Source organism: Cimex lectularius, unplaced genomic scaffold (assembly GCF_000648675.2).
Source record: "Cimex lectularius strain Harlan isolate CLEC.00 unplaced genomic scaffold, Clec_2.1 scaffold234, whole genome shotgun sequence".
In the NCBI taxonomy this organism is placed as follows: domain Eukaryota; kingdom Metazoa; phylum Arthropoda; class Insecta; order Hemiptera; family Cimicidae; genus Cimex; species Cimex lectularius.
The window spans coordinates 305,031-324,540 of record NW_019392804.1 but is presented as its reverse complement, the minus strand read 5'-3'; the positions used below and the strand labels follow the sequence as shown (position 1 = coordinate 324,540).

The window sequence follows — 19,510 nt, the reverse complement described above, 5'->3', positions numbered from 1 at the left end:
AAGCTTAGCAAATGGACAAGCATTCTACAGGCATATTTGAATTAACACGTCAATTAAGTATTCAGCAACTCTGAAAATTGGTAATTTCTCGTACACTCCGGCCCCTCAGCTAGAAGGATCCCAAAATTTTGAAATGATGGGAAATGTAAAATTCCCAAGCGGAAACATTAACCAGCGTTGATCATCATTGAATCATTAGACGAATACAATATTTCCTTTTTAATTCATGGCTGTATTTCTAAAATTTGTACCCCAAAAATTAAACTATTTCAAATTAATATAATACAAATAATTGGGGGGGGGGGTCAGTGACAATTTTTTCGTGATCAAATAAAAATTTATTTAAGTATAAAAAGTGTTTTGCAATGTGTCCAGGTTGCTGTTCTAGAGCTGAAACCTAAAGCTTACAAATTGAGCATAAAGCTTTTTCTTTCTTTCACTAATATAATATTTAATATAATATATAATATATTAATTAATATAATTTCACTAATATAATATTAGACAGAATATTTTACTTTTAATTCATGGCTGTATTTCAAAAATTTGTACCCGAAAAATTCAACATTTCAAAAATTAATATTACACATAATTATGGGGGTGAGTCGGTGTCAATTTTTCTCGAGATCGATCAAAAAATTTATTTAAGTACAAAAAATATTTTGAAATTTGTCCTGATTGTTATTTTAGAACTGAAAGCTAAGGCGTACAATTTTAGCATAACGCCTTTTCTTTCTTGAACATAACTGGCTGGATCAAACGACATAAGTTTATTTTATTATATTAGATGCTAGAAAATTACAACTTAATATCAACTCGACCGCCTAGTACGCCTAGATTTCGTAAATTTTCTAATATCGCACTTGAAAAAAAAGTAATATTTTTTCTCCTGCTCAACTATCCCCCCCCCCAATAATAAAATATGCTACAGTTCTTTTTACCGTCTTTTGAACTTACTATTGGGCCGGTACAGTTTTCCTTTAAACTAAAGATCGTCGAATTATAAAGCCATTCTTAATTTTTGTGTTTGCAGACTGTCCATGAATTTTTTTTCTAAATTTTTAAATAGGAGAAGAGAAGGAAAATTAATTGATTTTCCCGATTAAAATGATGAACTTCACGATTATTTTATAACTTTTTGATTAATTGTTTTGTTGTTTCGATTGTTTCATTTCAACCAAGACCTTAGATAAAAAGTATAATTAATTCAAATAATTAACACGGTCAAGTATGACTACTAAACATATATGAAAAATTATTTAACATGTATGGATAAATTAAACATATATACAAAATTATAACGTACATTTAGAAAAAATCGACTTTAAATTATTTAATTTAAAAAAATTAATTAATTAACTATTTTATTTTTTGTAAAAAAATATACAGTATTATTTAACTAAATGGATTATTCTTAAATTTGTCATAAAAAAAGAAACGAAAGCAACAAAAACAAAATGTAAAGAAATGCAAATGTCATAAAGGAGCAATCGGTCACAACTGTAATAATATTTACCGTTAAATCGATGGACAATGATGTAAAAGTTGGAAAGGACAACTGTAAAAATCAAGTTTTTTGATAGGTATCCACAAGTCGGTTAGTCAAAACGGACTGAGGGAAGCCGCGACTATTTGGCATAGGCATGACACAGTGCCCCCTGTCGGGATTATAATCGTTTCGTTTCTCTTTATGCTTGTGAGTACTTCAATAGGCAAAATACAGTCCACTTTTAGATTTACAGACGTGTGTCCTAAAAAAACACACACGCTTTAATTGTTGAATACAAAATGGATTTGAAGGATAAGCTAAAAAATTTGTTTTTTTTTGTAAGATGAACATAATACCTTTTCAACTGATCCTATCTAGATATATACCATTTATTAATTTTAAATTAGACGTATTTATTGCAGAACTATGTAAGGAGCATACATGCTGATAAATCAAAAGAAAGAAGAGACAGATCAGCCCAGTTTCCTAGTTACTTGATCCTTGGTAAATGGAACGTTCATTTCTGCAACTTCAAAAAGAAGAAAGCTATTAACAAAAGTGCAAAAACTTTATTTTATTCTTTTTTTCTGTACGATTCCTAATTAGCCCGATAGACGAATAAACTCGTAATTTAGAAAAATGGAAAACGATTACTTAAGCAGAAGAAGTTCGAAAATCACAAAGGCAATTAATAAATAATAAAAAATGGCTGTTATGTACTTATACTTTCATTATCTTGCTATGTGCAAATATTAAGAATTATAAATGTCTTAAAAAAGGCCTTTAGCGTGATATAGACAATTTATTTAGATCCAAAGAGGTACCACGAAAGCATGTAATTTTTAACGTAAGTTCTGATCATATAGGTCTTATGTCAAACATTAAATTTACAAACAAATCGTGGCGAAATTCTATGTAAAAAAAGCGTGAAATAAAAATTAATGAAATAAATCCTAAATTTTCTTCTAAATGCTCTGAAAGTGCTAACGCCGCATTTGGGAAGTTTTGGACCTTTTCTATGAAAATATGTTTAATAGTTGGTATCCAATTATCATAAAAACGAAGTGCAATGCTAAAAAGATAGAAACCTACTCCACGAATGTATGTGAAGAGCGTCTTATCGGATCTTAGAATGAGCGGCAAAACAAACAAAAATATAACAAATGAACGTAGCTATAGCAGCTTATAATAACGCTATCAACAAAATTAAATTAGAAAAAAAATCAACTATTAAACACTGCAAATTTTCCTAAAGAATGCTGGTGGATAAAAACTGAAAATGGAAACCCTACGAACAACCATGACCCATAAACAAGACCACGACAAATTTATTTATTATTATTTATTTATTTTTTTAGGAAACAGGGTTGTTTTATTGCATATAATACTGATAGTTTTGTGTTCCTACCGAGTGTCGAGTGTGATTGTATTTATTGGCGTGAATGAATCAACCCTCTCATACTACATTAGTACTCCATCGATCCTCCGTTAGATTACTTATACACGGTGGGCCCAAACAAAACAAAAGTAGTTGAGGATTTATAGGAAATTTTATGCTGAACAAAAAACTTCGTATAAACATAGGTAGTAAGCACAATTTTCACTCATATCGGGTGGCATTCCTCCTATTTGGAGCCGAGGAAACCCCTTCAATTAGGCGGGACACATCGAGCGACCTATCTCTGCATGCCAGTCACATTTACGGGCTTTGACCCAATAGTAAGTGTCGGGTGTCAACCTCGCCTGGCCTATTCTTGATGAGCCTTAAGCGGGGAATACATTTACCCGATGCAACGCTATGCGATGCTACCCGAATCCTTGCCTCGTTTTGGTAGGGTGTGCACATCTATGCGACGTCAAGCGCACGCCACGTACAGTCACAGCGTGTATCACAATAATCACTATCACAATCGCAACGCCTCTTTTGTTCTTAATGCATTATTTTGAGCAAAACCATGTAATAAACTGTCAGTTAAATTTAATTGTTTTAAATAAAGTTATACCGATGTTTTGATAAATTTTCTGCCATAATTAAATAATTTTTTATAAAAACTCATGAATTTTTGATCTCGTTTAATTTGGTTTATATTAAAATAAGAATGTTGTAATTAATATAACGACAAAATTACATATTCATAGTTTGAAATAAACTACCAAAAATATTAGTGTCCTGTTCTGACGCTACTCGACGAAAATGGTCTAATTTTATGAGCAAAACCATGAAATAAATTGTTAGTTAAATTTTATGAACAAAACCGTGTAATAAATTGTTAGTTAAATTCATTAATTCCGGTGTTTTGATCAATTTTCTACCAAACCATTAATTTTTTTTTTTTAATAAAAACTGCATTTTTGATCTCGGTTAATTTCGTTTATATTAAAATAAGAATGTTGTAATTAATATAACGACAAAATTACATATACATAGTTTGAAATAAAGTACCAAAAATACGAGTGTCCTGTTCTGACGCTACTCGACGAAAATGGTCTAATTTTATGAGCAAAACCATGAAATAAATTGTTAGTTAAATTTACGAACAAAACCGTGTAATAAATTGTTAGTTAAATTCATTATATCAAAAAAAGATATTCCGCTGTTTTGATCAATTTTCGACCAAACTATTAAAATTAATTAAAAAAAAAATAAAAACTGCATTTTTGATCTCGGTTAATTTGGTTCATATTAAAATTGATCAAAACACCGGAATACCATTTTTTTTTATATAATGATAATAATAATAATAATAATAAGTTTATTGCACACAAGAAGAAAAAAGAAAAATTACATATAATTCAAACAAGAAAATAAACTTAATACGGCAAGGTAACCGTCTGCCGGAGCTTGGATTAATTATTGACTAATCCTGTAAAATAAACGTACAAATGCATTAAACAAAATCTATGCTAAGTGTAACATCTATAACAAAATACCAAATCAAAAGGACACAAAACTGAGAATTAAAAATCAATGAGCGGAGCTGAGACCGGAGAAACAGAAACACCAAATATCAAGGGAAAGAGCGGAGGCAAAGAAATTGGGAGTAAAAGAGAAGAAGAGAGAAGAATTACTAATTAAATTCGTTTAATATTAGCCTTCGATAGGCCCAGGCCGCTTTAGCATAATTCACCAAGTCTGTCCAATCTGGTCCGTTGAGCAATCTGATGCATCTGTCCATTGATACGGTTCTTTCGCCGAACGCAGATAAACGGTAGGGGGACAGAATGGGGCATTCCGCGACAAAGTGGTATATGTCTTCCTTCACCCGGTAATTACATAACTCACACTCCTGTTGGGTGAGGAGATCATACGGCTTATGTCGTAGGTTCAGCAATTCTCCCCTCAGCAATAATAATGAATTTAACTAACAATTTATTTCATGGTTTTGCTCAAAATAAAGCATTAAGAACAAAAGAGGCATTGCGACTATGATACTGATTTGCGTTACACGCTGTGTGACTGTACGTGGCGTGCGCTTGACGTCGCATAGATGTGCACACCTACCAAGACGAGACAAGGCGTCGGGTAGCGTCGCATAGCGTTGCGTCGGGTACATGTGTTCCTTCGCTTTATTCTACGAGACAGATCTTCAGAGCCAGGTACGACTTGAAATACATTAACAGAACAAATGTTTTTATTGATAAACCACACTCTCCGTACATTTTTAAACACTTAATAGCAGCAACCGTCATTTTAATGTTACATATTACATGAAAAAACTGTATAACTAGCTAAATTTAAACGTTTCCTACCCACTCCTTATTACATGATTTCTGAAATCCTATCTAACCGACATCTATCTGAAGATACAAGCCGGGTCCCCCAAGGGAGCATTCTTGGTCCTATTCTTTATATCATTTATACTGGTGCCTACCTACCCCAATACCATCATCACCACCTACATGAACGATACCGCAAATTTTGTCCTCGAACTCAAATCATATTTAAACTACACATCGAAGAACTCCTTGAGCTTAAGTTAAGACTGGTGCAAAAAGTGGAGGACAAGATTGTTTGAAGAAAAATGTAATCAGTGTATGTTCACAATGAAACAACAGTCTTGCCCTTCACTGTACATCAACAACAAAAACATACGATTTTCCTCAGGTCAAATACTTAGGACTATACCTATCAGCAGACGTGGAATCCCCGTACAAGACTTAAGAGACAACAACCTAACATAAAATTTGGGCACTATAAAGACTTCTAAGATCGAAATCCGTCATGACTGACAAAACTAAACTAATGGGTGTGCAGTAGGCACAAAACGGGGGATACAGTAGCTCTTAAAGGGCGCAGTATATTACACCCCGACCAAAACATCTAAATCATCTACATCCACACGTTTCCATACCGAAAACGCTCCACCTATTTGACTATTTCCTCGAAACCTACTTTTCTGCGACCACTTTGGACATACGGAGTGGAACTGCGGGGTTCTGCCAAATCATCTAACCGTCAAAGCTTTTGCCAACCAATGATCCGTTCCCGACCACAAAGGGTTCACTCACACCAAAGTCTCCATCCTACTGCACGAGCCCCCTCTACATGTTTCCATTCAAGTTCCTTGATGAAATAGGACTCACCGGTGTGCTATAGGAATAGAACGGGGGATACAATAGCTCTTAACGGGCGTAGTATATTACACCCCGACCAAAACATCTACACGTTCCCATACAGAAAACCTTCCACGTCGCCGTATTTGACGATTGTCTCGAAACCTCCTTGCCCCTTAATCCCTCACACTGAGTACCGAGCATTGGTTGGTTTCTCATGGCATGTATCCTCTAGATGCAGAGCTGGCATTAGTGTTAGTGCTGTGACCGTGTTAAAAATGTTTTGTGATCAGATTTGTAAAACACAATTAAGTCGATTGTAACGATATATTTCTCAGCTTCTCTCACTTTGGGCAATAAATCAATCAATTCAGCACAATTACCCGTTGCAACAACTTGGTTTAAACTTAGTATAGTACCTAATCGAGTTCAAATGATGACTGGAACCTGATCCAACTTTGAACGGCAGATGATCATGGAGTAAACCTAGTTTAGAATTAAGCTACATTCATTTCCTAAGTTAACCTGTATGTTGTTAAAGATTTTGATCGACAAAAGTTGAAAGCGATTTGAATCAGTTTTGTTTCCCACGTTTCAATAAAAATTGATCAACTTTTGACATGCAACTTATTGAATGCTTTCTTAATGCATACTTATATCATAGGTTCGAATACCGCTCGTGACTCTAGCTTTTTCATCTAAACCAAGACCTTAGATAAAAAGCATAATTAATTGAAAATAATTAATACGGTCAATTATGACTACTAAATACGTACATAGTTCTGTCTTTGGCTTTTCCAATCAGCAACAAGTCCGGAAATTTATATTTCTTTTACGATAGAACTTAATGCTTTCTATCTTGCATATTTATACTCATCAAGTCGCGCATCATTAGGCCGAGAGGTTAAGTACAACGGTTCTTTCTTTGATGTTGGTTCAAATTATGAACCAGATTCCAGCGAACCCAGTTTAAACCGTGATTGAATCAGCCGTGAATCAACCCTCAAAGTAGTTCAAAATTCTAGTGAGCCCAGTTTAAACCGTGATTGATGCAACGGGCCCTCAAAATAGTTCAAAATTTGACTTTGGTACAAACGATCGACCCTTGTCAAAAGTTTGATCGCTACTGATCAATCTGTTTCCAACTATTTTAACAGTTTTATCTCTTGTACACGCAGACACACTTCAGATCTCGCTATCTTAAACCGGATGCACCTATACCGGTTATCGTACCGTCAAATGTCGAAAAATTTATATAAATGGCGTTTTGTAAGTGGAAATTGAAGACCTAATAATTTATTTTTATTGTTTAAATGTATATTTTACACACTCAACCGTTGCTTCAAAATTGAGCTCCATTCCCTTGATAACTAAACTGAAGCGTTGTCGTCTCATCGGTAAAATTGAACTTATGTGTGCTTTACCAATTCCCTCGTACCACACCTTGGATTTTTTCAACAGAAGTCACAAAATATTCTCACATTCTTGAAATGGCATGAACTAACTGGTAAAATTAACGCCACCTCAACAGATGCAAGGGCAGTTTTTTTAATTAAAAACCAAATAAGCAAAAGATCGAGCATCGAATTACAATTACTTCTCCTAAAAAAGTCGCTGACAATAATTTCCAGTCGTATTTAATTAAAAGACATGAATTTTTCAACAATATTTCGTGAATAGTCGCGTCGTAAAACAATAAGTCCTCAACTAGCTCAAAGACTCGTTAGGTCACATCATGGTCATAACAATTAATACTAAACTCCTTACTAATTTATTTTATAGTTATGACAATAATCAACAGTTAAGAAAAAAATATAGACATTTTTTAAAAGTACAAGGTCAGATATTGCCAATGTGTACTATTTTGGTTATTATACAAACGAAGGGGTCATTTACTTTTTCTACGCCAACAAATTAATAATTATATGAATATAATGATTGGGTTGAATTGTTTTCTTTGATGAAACCATAAGTTTGAGTAAAAAATTTATTTATTTTTCTTAAAATCGTGGTTTTAGTCGGTATCTTGCTCGGGCAGATGCTTTGGACAATGATGGACGTTTAGCGTCCAGGGTAGTGTACGACGGCTAGGGACGATCGGTTATTGCTCCGCAACACGGAACACTTTAAAGGCTTCTTTGATAGGTAGTCAACTCGAAACGGTCCGTAATGTAAGGATGAGATCAAAAAACAGTCATCAGAAGACTTCGTGAGAATAGCCTACTCTTAAGACATCCATCAGGTTCACTACTACTCGAGAGGCATTCGCAAATCATCTCGCTAGGAAACTTGAACAATGTGGGGCTGTTCTCTTCACAGATGAGTGCCAATTTGTAACAATCAGATGACCGGAGAAAACGTGGAGAACGCTTTACTTCATGTGCCATACGAGAGTCACAGTGTTTTCAAAAACCAGTCAGTTTTGGTAGGGAGTGTAATCAACGTTGATGAATTGAACTGATTATCATACACATGTATCTGTGGCTGCACCGAGGTGCATTGAGAATGTGCTTCTGGAAGCTGTGGTCCCATTCGCTCCATTTATCGGGGACAACTGTGTTAATCCATGATAATGCTCGACCGCATATAACTCGAGTTGTCACCCATTACATGGAGGATGTAGGGATTACCACAATGAATTGGCCAGCACGTTCTCCTGACATGAATCCCATAGAACACTTATGGGACATGTTAAAGAGACGGGTTAGACATCGTTCGCTGTCTCCGACAAGTGTTGAACTTCAAACCGCTCTTGTTGAAGAATATACGAGTGTAAGGCAATCTTTACTTGAAATCGTTAAAAGTATGAATAAAAGTCTACAGTTAGACATCTACACCCGATGGATCTTTGTGGTTAGTCACAAGAAAAATCTTAATGCACAACATTCCATCATTTCCCCCTCGTCGAGAGTCGGGTCATGAGCCATCTCCTATACAAATAAAAACGTGTCCTTCCAATTATCTATCTTGTACTAATCCTTCGCTCCTACCTAACACAACTATTCTTCCGAGTTTGCCAAAGATCGGACTTGTCCGAATATTGCCCTCTGGGAACGGGAGTGCCACAGGGCAGTGTGCCCGGACCAATCGTATACCTCATCTTTACCTCAGATATCCCAACTACACAGAGAAGCCCCAGGCACACGTGTGGTGAACAGGGAAATGAAAAAAATTCTGGTGCCTTAAGATAAATGGAAGCAAATGCACCCATATTAATTTTACCCTCCGAATACAATATTTCTCAATAATACTCCTATCCCAAAAACTGACTGTACGCTATCTCGGGTTATATCTCGACTCTTTTCTAACCTAGAACTGACACACACGAACTAAAAGACAAGTATTAAATAGACGCATCGGAAACTAACCTATATAAAACATTACTGAAACCGTTTTGGAAATAAGGATTAGAACTGTGGGCACCGCTACATTTTCCAACATCCAGTCTTCAGAACCACTGTCAACGCTCCCTACTATGGGTCCAACACTACCCTTCACAATGGCCTCCAAATACCTTTCGTTAAAAACCTAATCCCCCAAAAATTTTCCACATTCCATGAAAAACTATCCTCACATCCAAACCCATCGCCCCAATGCACGTCCAACATTACCCACCTCTGCCATTCAGTAGCGCGACTGAAGCGGAGATGGACCCGGGACCTCCTTACGAACCACCTTAGTAAATAACAAATTATTCAGAAAACTTGGAGAGTAACAGTGGTTGCTGGCTTCCCTATACGATAAATGTACTGTATTTCATTAGATGTACATATATTTTTTACAGATGGTAATAAATAAATATTTAAAAAAAAAAAATTTTGTTATTGGTTTTGTGATTTTTTTTTAAGTTTTAATAAAAATATTCTGAAGATGTGATATCTTTTTATCCCATCTCGAAATTAATATTTACCGTTATTTCCAGGGAGTAATACTTTACTGGTAGATAACACCCAAGATACATTTAATATGTTACCAAAAATAAGTATTTATAATTATTTTAATTTATAAAATTTAACATATACCCAAAATATTAGGGTGGGCTTTTTGTCCCGGACCTTAGATTTTCTACAAGAAACACAGCAAAGCAAATACGCGTTAGAAACAATAAAACGCCAAATTTATATGAACTTTGGGCACTCCACCGATTAACTACAAATTTCTTAACTGCAAACAAAGAGAATCTCAATAATAACATTTCCAGCACTAAAAAAGATTATATGAATATTAAAACCTGCACTGTTTTGTATTAGGTGCTAGAATATGACTGATGGAACTACCGACGTAAAAAAAAGTGCTAGAATAGGCTAGATACGACAACTCGTAATTTTCAGTGTGATATTGTTTCGTTATATGCATTGCCATGACATAAGTAACTGAGACAACCAAAAGTCAATCGTGGAATGCAGGTTGACAGCTTGTAGAAACGTCAATCGCTAGCCTTATAGCGTAAAAGCCAATCGTAAGAAAACAAATCAAGGATTAATTTTCACGTGCACAATGAATGACGCATTTATGAGAATGTACATACAACTAAGACGTCAACCTGGTATTAATTTTCTTAAACGATTGGTTAATTAAACAGCACAAACAATATCACTCGTTGAAATCAAAATAGTCGTGTAATACAAACGATAATGGCCAATTTTCTTATTATTTTCTGTTAATTAAAAATCGTATTTTTTTGACATAACAGCAATGAAAAAGACTGCACTGCTGAAAGTTCCTACACTCGACCTACAACATAACGAGTCGAGAGGTCGTGTATGAGGTTTTAATTTTGATGCCGAATATTTTTTTGTTTCACTTTTTTGGTTTAATTTTTTTTCCACTATTGATGTTCAGAAATGTACAAGTGTACCTGATTATGTTGTTATGTGTGTAATGTATATTTTGTAAGCTCAATTTTTTATTTTATTAAAAAAACAAAAACTTATTGGTTTCCCGGTTTACCCATCCGGGGATTACGACAACCATAAATTCTTTAACTGCCGGGGACAATCCAAAAGATAAGATGTTGGAGGAGGTTGGAATCGAAGGCGACCACCATGGCCAGTCCCAAGTCTATGCCCATGGCCATGACTCCGTCCTCGATCGCAACATAATAATATGCAAATAGTTTTTCTGATTTCCATGTGTTTCAGGTTTTTTTCCGAATATATTCCGCTACTAGTTTTACCACTTTCACCGATTACGATAGCGAACAAAACTTGACAAAGACGTCAAATCTGACTTTTGACATTTCCGATAAAATTATTCTGTTTTCCTCTTTGCATGTGTTGGGTGAAAACAGAGGGAAAGCCTTGGAACATCATAGTTTCGAGTACATTACAAAAAAATTTCCAAATTCTCCAAGAGAAAATAATACCATTGGTTTCAATGTCAATAATAATGATGAGGCGGCTTCTTTCCCTAAAACCTTGGGAAATACCATTAAAATGTTTTTAAAAGACCGTGTCCATTAAAAATGACCTTTGCACAGGATGTTGAAAAGATCCCAGGCACAAAATCAAAAGCAACTTCCAAAAGAAAGAAAACTGCGAAATTAAAAACGAAAGGCGAGTTACAACAGAAATGTGATTTCCTCCTCGTTTCCACCATCGCACCTTAAAATCCCAATTTGAGCATAAAACACCATAAAACTAAATCTGAATATTTAAATTTTGTTTCTCCGGTCTCGTTTGCAAACCCGACTTCTTCCGACCATTTGTTGTAATTGATATCTTAAAAAATAGAGACAGAAAAGAACCGTAGATCTAGTATTACACTAGACGAAATAAGATAAACTAACGTCTGGACCTTTGAGAAATGATCTCTGGTTCGAGACGAGTAAGCAGTTGTCCCAGACACTTTCTTTTGCGAGCTATTTTAAGACAACAATTAATGTCTCACTCTCTCTCTTTCTCTCTATCACACACTCTTTCTCCATCCTTCTTTCTCTCTCTCTCACTCTCACCCCATCTTACTCACTATCTCTTTCTCTCTGTCTTTCTCTACACATGTTCTCACCCACACACTCTCTATCTCTCTATCCCACTCTTTCTCTTTCTGTTCGCATTTCTCTCTCTCTCACACACACACACACACACTCTCTCTCTCTTTCTCTCGCTCGCTAGCTCCCATCTCTCTTTCACTCTCTCGTTCCCAACTCTCTTTCTCTCGCATTTCCATCTCCCCCTCTCTCTCTATCTATCTATCTCTATCTATTACTCTTTCGCTCTTTCTCTCCACACTTTTTCTCACACACTCTCTCTTTTTCTCTTTCTCTCGCCCGCTAGCTCCCATCTCTCTTTCTCTTTCTCAATTCTTTTTCTCTCTCTCATTACCATCTCTCCCTCTCATTCTGTCTCTGTCTCTTTCTTTCACTCTTTCTGTCTTTCTCTCCACACTTTCTCTCTTTCTCTCCCTCGCTAGCTCCCATCTTTCTTTCTCTCTATTTTTATATTTAAGACTACTGCCATTTCTTCGGAATCGTTATTAATATTTAATAACAGCATAAATTATAAGGGGAGATTCAAAAAACCAAAGCTGAATTTCCAAGAGTTTTTAAACAGCCTGCTCGTTCATTTTGCACCAATTTTTCAAACAATATATACATCCACTACACGACATTTAATCAATCGTGTATAAGCTGTTGGGAGATTAATTATCTGCTTAGTATCAATCCTATATTTACTAAATATGTTATTGCATTATTTTAAGTTAGATAAATGTAGGAAGTAATGGAAGAGATAAGAATAAGTTCGTGTTTTTGTTACTGTTCGTATGGTAATATAATTTTGTATTATGTTTTACTTACTTTATATAATGTATACAAAAAGTATACATGATGTCTACGAGAATCCATCAAATGTTAATGATTTGTGCTTTCATATACAACGGAAAAAAATCATTTGTCTGACAGATGCAGTATGGCATTTCTCCATCTTTACCGGTTGTCAGGGATATAAACATGGTGAGGCACTGATACAAATACGACAAAAACGTAAAAACGCCGAAAAGACATCTCAGCACACCTGATGTTATAATGCGAACGTCTATTTCATTTGACATCAAAAGTAGAGAAATAAACAACAAACATACCTTTCATTTCTAACAGGCCTAGGTCATCATACTACTACTATGGAATACTAAAAAAATTTAAACTAAACGAAAACCGAGTACGAAATCAATTCCAGCAATGCTTACACTTCCCAATCGGAACAACCGGAAGTACTACCTGTTCCTCTCTTAATCTGAAAGCAGAGGAGGGAATGAATGAATTGCAAACGAAGGACTTGTTACAAGGTGAGGTCGAAGATCGTCTTAAAAGGACAAGAATCTGTGCCATTCGAGGCCTTAGCGTGAGCGAGCAATGCGAATTTAAAAGCCTAGACATCCTGGTCCTATCCTGTAAATTGATTCCATTTTGATAAATTGAATTTTATTTTGAATACCGAATCATCGCGACTAGTGTTGGAATTAACATGTATTAGAATTCAATGAAAAAGGTCTCGTGATTGTCTATTATTAATCTATCGGTTCACCCAACAAGTATGACATGTCAATTTATCACGACTAGATAAACTATTAAGTTTGACGAACTCGTGTTAAAAAGAAAATCTATCATTATAACCGGTTGTTCATCCTCACAGCATACTTGCACTATATGAGTTATTCCCCAATATCCTTGGTCTATGCAATTCTAAGTATTTATGACAGAAATTCCTATCAAACAATTATTCCTATTAAAATGCGTCTTTATTTTATGTAATTAATTTTTAAGTAGTCGATTAATTTTTTGTATCATAAACAATGTAACAGCATGTGTTTCATGAACCACTTTGTCAGAACAACTTTGTGTTACATTAATAAATATTTTTAAATGTGTTGCAAGATTTTAAAATTTATACTTAAAAAAACACTTAATTAATAAAAATTATAAACTCATTTTCTTTGAAACTGAGCTATGTGTTTACATCCAAATTCGTTCTACGACCTCCAACAGGCTAGTTCAAAATTTAAATCTACACCTGAATCCATTATTATTATTAAGTGATTTAATGTGCTAAAATGTAGTTGACCTTAAATTTTATTTAAGCTATTTACAATGTCTAATAAGAGGACGCAACGTGATGGAAAAATGGCAATTATAATGAGTCAAAACAATACGAAAACATACTCACTGCATGAGTAAGTTTTCAAAGAAAATACATCCAGCAATTTAATTTAAATAATTTTACTTATTTGTTTTGTATTAAAAGTATATTTAAACAGTTATCTATATAAAAATAGGTATAACTGTCTTATATGGGTTCATTTGGGGGGGGGGGATAAAGAAAAAGAAGGAATATTCCAAATCCTTATAGGTAAAATATAAAAAATACATTGCTGATGTATCTTAAGGTTATTATGCCAATCAATTAATATCATCTTATACTGACTGTAGATTGTTTAACCTTTGTACGCTGGTTAGAAATATTATATAAATTTGAAACATGCTACAAAATTGGTTTATTTAATATAACTTTGATTACATGCAGTCTTCTTATATGAAAAGGGCCCAAAACAAAATAAATGCACAGTTTTTAAAACCAGTTATATATTATAATATCCGATTCTTGGATGAAATACGTTGTTTTATTGTATTTAGAATTGATATTTTTGTGTACCCTAGTCTGTGTAGAGTGAATGTATTTATAAGCGTGAATTTGAGAGAGGGTCAATGGCGGTATAATGAGTACCCCATCATTATTCAATTAGGTTAGTTATATAATAGGTATAAGCTTCTCTTACAATGTGTTTCAAGTCATGAATAACATCAAAATTGCAGTTGCTCTCTACCTATTGAAATGTTTCAAAATGTAGCGTGTGGTTCATCCATTAAAAAATTTGTTCTGTTAGTGTATTTCAAGTCATACAGGATACATAGAATGGTCATCCTCACCCGATTAAGAAAAGGCTATGTGAGATCGACTCACAGACACTTAATTTTGGTCAAAGCCCAGGTATGCAGAGAAAGTAGTTGCATTGAAAACGTTGGCTCCATAAAGAGAGCATGTAGGAATGCCACCCAATATGAGAATTGTGCTTGAGCACAGCAGTGAGTATCTGGGTCCCCTGTTTTGATTTACACTTTATTTTGACAAAGAGAAACAACTACCCATGCTACTAAAGAGCACTGTTGATAGGTGGCCCTCGGAGGCTCTGACTCATAGAGAATGGTCATCCTCACACGATTAAGGATAGTCCATCCTTGGTTGACAAACAGACACTTACCTGGGCCAAAGCCAGTGTAAGTGTCCGAAAGGTAGAGAAAGGTTGCTCGACATGTCCCACTTAATTGAAGGGTATTCCTTGGCACAATATATAAAGCGTGTAGGAATGTCAGCCAATATAAGAATTTTACTTGAGCACAGCTGCGAGTATCTTGGTCCTTAGTTTTGATGGTTGTTTCATTGTATATAGTGCTATATCCCCTAGTATGCATTGAGAGTAAGTGTATTTATTAGCGTGCGTAGTGTGACAGGGCCAATGGTGGAATATTGACCCTATTGAGCCCCAATTAAGTTAGTTAAATAATAGGTGAAAAGGGTGATGGAGGAATATCAAGTACTCCACCATAACTGGGTGAATAGTATGTAAATAGGAAAGAATGTATTTTAGAGTCAGTGAGAATGTGATTGCACATAGATTTAGGAACTGATTGTATCAGCGGCTGAAATGTTCATAGCCCCTAGAGCTCAATCAGGACTGACGTCTGAACCCGTACTGCCAACACCCAGAGTGAGTGATTCTCGAGGCCTTCCAGTAACTGCCCGGATGCAATTGGTTAATAAAGCATTAACAATTTACAACAAGCATATAGGAGCTTTCTTCTCTCTAATTAACGTGCTACAAAAGTGATAATTCATTGATTTAATAACTCTTCAAGTGATTATCTGTATTTATTTTATTTATTTATTTTTTAACGAGGAAAGTATGAAAGTGTTAGAAATAGATGAATTGATCTTTTTTTATAATATTGTAATCAATTTGATTATAATTTTCTTTAAACTGATTTGAACAACAAAGAAATTATTAAAAATTGGTACTGATTTTGATTTATTGCAATAGAAATAATGTCATGTAACATTGTTTTGGCATTGAACAACTTGACAAACACTAAAAAGAAGTTAATAGTTAAAAATAATTCTCTTTTAAAATAAAAGTAAATACATAGCTTTTCTTATACCAGAAATTTATTAAAATTGGGTATTTGCTGGTCAAATGCACTATAACCATTAAACAGCATGAAAAAATACCAAAAATTTGTGCATGAAAGTGTTTCAAAGTAAAACAACAACCACCTGGATATAATTTGTATCAACAAATATCAACAATAAAAAAATTAGAAATGGTACCTACTAATGTTGTATGTTGTATTGTGCATACAAATGCATGACATTTAGCATTCAAAACATATTTTTATTTGATTCTAGATTTCTATGAACTATGGAAATTACTTAACTAATAAATTTTAAATCGTGTGCGCTAGTCACACAAGAATTTTCTTTCACAAGCAAACAACCACCTCGGTTAATTTGTTGATAAGTTGACTATCAACAATCAAAATTAAATTGTTATAAATGGATATTATGTTGGTTATTTCGTTAGACATGCGGGCAAATGTCCCTAGGGTAGAATACTACTTTGACTAGGCATATAATGCAAAAAATAATCTATGGGAAAAAAATTCTATGGGAAGAGAACCGTTTACATACCCGTAACGGTCATCCTTTTTCGTTCATTAAGCAAACCATCACGTGGCCCTGCCGATAGTCCCAGGCGATCAATAGGGAAAAACAAATACCGTTCACTTACTTAGTCATGTTTATTCATATAAAAATAATTTTGCTTGGCCTATGAAATTACATAGAATAGGTTGTAACCTGCTGGAGGTATGCTCTAACTTCTAAGCCTAGGCGGCTGTCATGAGGTCGAGATGATATTCCGTCAGAGGGTTTTTATGTATGGACACGTCACTGCACACTACACAACACTCGACAATTCTGACTGACCTAAGAATTGTATGACTGTATTGTATGCAATGTCAAAAAGGAGCTGGCTAATCCCATAACGATTAATATGGTCATTTATTACCCGAAAGGGTACATAAACTGGTAAATGATACGATTTCATGAAAGGATTAACATATTTTTTGTCATACTGTATAAAATAATAATAATAATTACTGTTAAAGTAGTAATAATTTAAACAAATTGAAAATCTACTGGCAATGTTTTACAGCGATATGTGTAAATGTCATATTACATTTTGTGTCAACATAATGATAACAATAATCTTTATTGTTATTTTGTTTTAAAAATTTGATTCTTGTACAAAATGAAGAGTACAGTTTTAATCATACATTAATGAAGTAGTTATAATTTACAATTCACAAATTATCTTTCTGTTTTCTGTTGAGGCAAATTATTATTTTTTATTATGTATTAATATTTAAACAAGTCAATTTTCAGCATAATAAGTCTAATGCAATATTAGATTTAGTTTTTAAGTAATGTATAGATAATCTGGTAAAAATATTCTACAACACACTTAGAAAAGTGAGAGACATTAATGTTCTTAAATCAAACTGTACAAAGCCTAAATTTTCCATGCAGGTATTCAAATGACCTCAAAAAGCTTAATAGTAAAGAAGAAAGCAGCTCATAAGAAGTTTAAAATAACACAAAATGAATATGACTGTCTAGAATTCTTTAACCTTAGATCTACCACCAAAGAAAGAATAAAATCGCATTATATAACTTATATCAAAGGAACACAGAATGCAATAAAGGCAGATCATAAAAAGTTCTGGAATTTTGTTAAATACTCATCTACGCAAACCCATGAAGTGTTCTACATTTTTGGGGAGTGAATCGAAATAGTCAATAAATACAAATACTTAGTAATTATACTCACACCTAATCTTTCCTGGTCCATACATATCTCAAAAAAGCTCTTAACACCAAAACAGCTATAAATATCTTGGTCTCCTTTCATAATGCAGAATGTGTGGTGATTAGTGACCATTAGTCGATGATTATTCACTCTCAACACGACACACAAGAATGGCACAACTACGCAGAAAACAAACACTTTGTGCCCTGAAGATGATCTCAATAAAGATCGAAACATGGGCACGATAAAGAAAATGTTACTAGGACCAAAGGTATTTTTGGTAATGAAAAGACACAAACACTGGCCAAAGGAGGATCTGTAAGACCATATATAGGCCTTGAACCTATTCTTGGAATAACAAAAATAAACACAGAACCCTCCATCACAAAATGGATTCAAAACAAGATAAAAGAAGAAGTCTAGAACTCTAAAGGTGCTAGACACAGTATGCTTATGTTAAAACAACCCTCACCAAGACACAAACTCACTGCTACAGTTAGAAAGGGCTAAACCCCAGAGGAGTGATAGGATTTCTGGTCAGCAGCATCTGAGAAAACATCTACATAACATGACGACGTCATTTATAGGTTATGTAATGAGGAGGACGAAGCAGCTACCTGTATCTTTGAATAGATGCTCAATAGAGATATAACCTGGGATACAAAGAAAACCCAGAGAAAGTAAATGTTGCAACAACAGTTAATGACTTAGTGCTCCTTAGGAGAAGCATTTATTTTTGATTTCACTGAACTAAGGAACTAAGAAAGCACAATAAGCTAGAAGGCTGCAGTGCTTGGGGAACAAAACCCTCACTTCCTAGTATTCACACTCATCATTACCATTGCCAAGGATCATAATACTACTATGTATATTGCTTCAGTCCTTGGCATTGTTAGGACTGAGGCTACGTTTAAAGATATTTGAAACCAGTTAGGAAAATACTTAATTATTTCAAATAGAAAAGTATAATAATTGCGAGTTGTATTAAAAAGAATAAAAGTTTGTGTTTTTATTGCTATAGTAATAAATAATACAAATACAGTAAACAGGTAAATCATTACAACAATTAGTCAATTTAGATTGCAGTACATTATAATCGATTTCCACAAATCAAACTTTTTGAGAGTACAAAATGCATACCCCACAAAATTATTAGAATATTCGCATTACCACTGATCAATTTATAATAATAAATTTCAATTTAGAGCCATTGTGGTTTATTAACTTATCATCAAAATATATTTAAAAAGAGGTGTATGTTAAAAAGGTCATTTGATATCAATTTTATTTAATGAAAAACTAATAGTAATAATTTTTATGAGGTATTTTTTTAAATAAATTTACAATCTTTATAATTTATAAAAAATTGGAAACATAATTGTGTTCATTTAACAATTTTCAGTACTTTTCTTGTGAAGCACAAAAGAACAATATTATTAAGCTATTTGAAGCAAAAATGCTTAATTCGGTGAAAATAATTTTCGTACTTAAACTAAACAAAAGGATCTCAATAGTATCAGTCTTTAGGGTAAACTTATGAAGAGTAAA

General features: G+C 34.0%; 2 protein-coding genes across 11 annotated transcripts in view; one reads left to right on the top strand and one right to left on the bottom strand.

Moving 5' to 3' along the window:
* Positions 1-18,007, bottom strand: part of LOC106664712 (inositol-pentakisphosphate 2-kinase) — a 30,312-nt gene extending 12,305 nt beyond the window's left edge. Inside the window, exon 1 of one of the 5 annotated variants that reach the window (XM_014390665.2) lies at positions 17,984-18,007. The gene's annotated coding sequence lies outside the window, so the exon portion shown is untranslated. Of the gene's footprint in view, positions 1-1,516; positions 1,739-6,819; positions 7,142-7,373; positions 7,521-16,782; positions 16,945-17,983 lie in introns of those variants that run through there. The other 4 variants (XM_014390662.2, XM_014390666.2, XM_024228119.1 and 1 more) reach the window with 4 other exon arrangements.
* LOC106664713 (TWiK family of potassium channels protein 7-like) overlaps positions 1-19,510 on the top strand; it is a 67,349-nt gene that overhangs the window by 20,112 nt on the left and 27,727 nt on the right. The gene's annotated exons all lie outside the window — the stretch shown is intronic.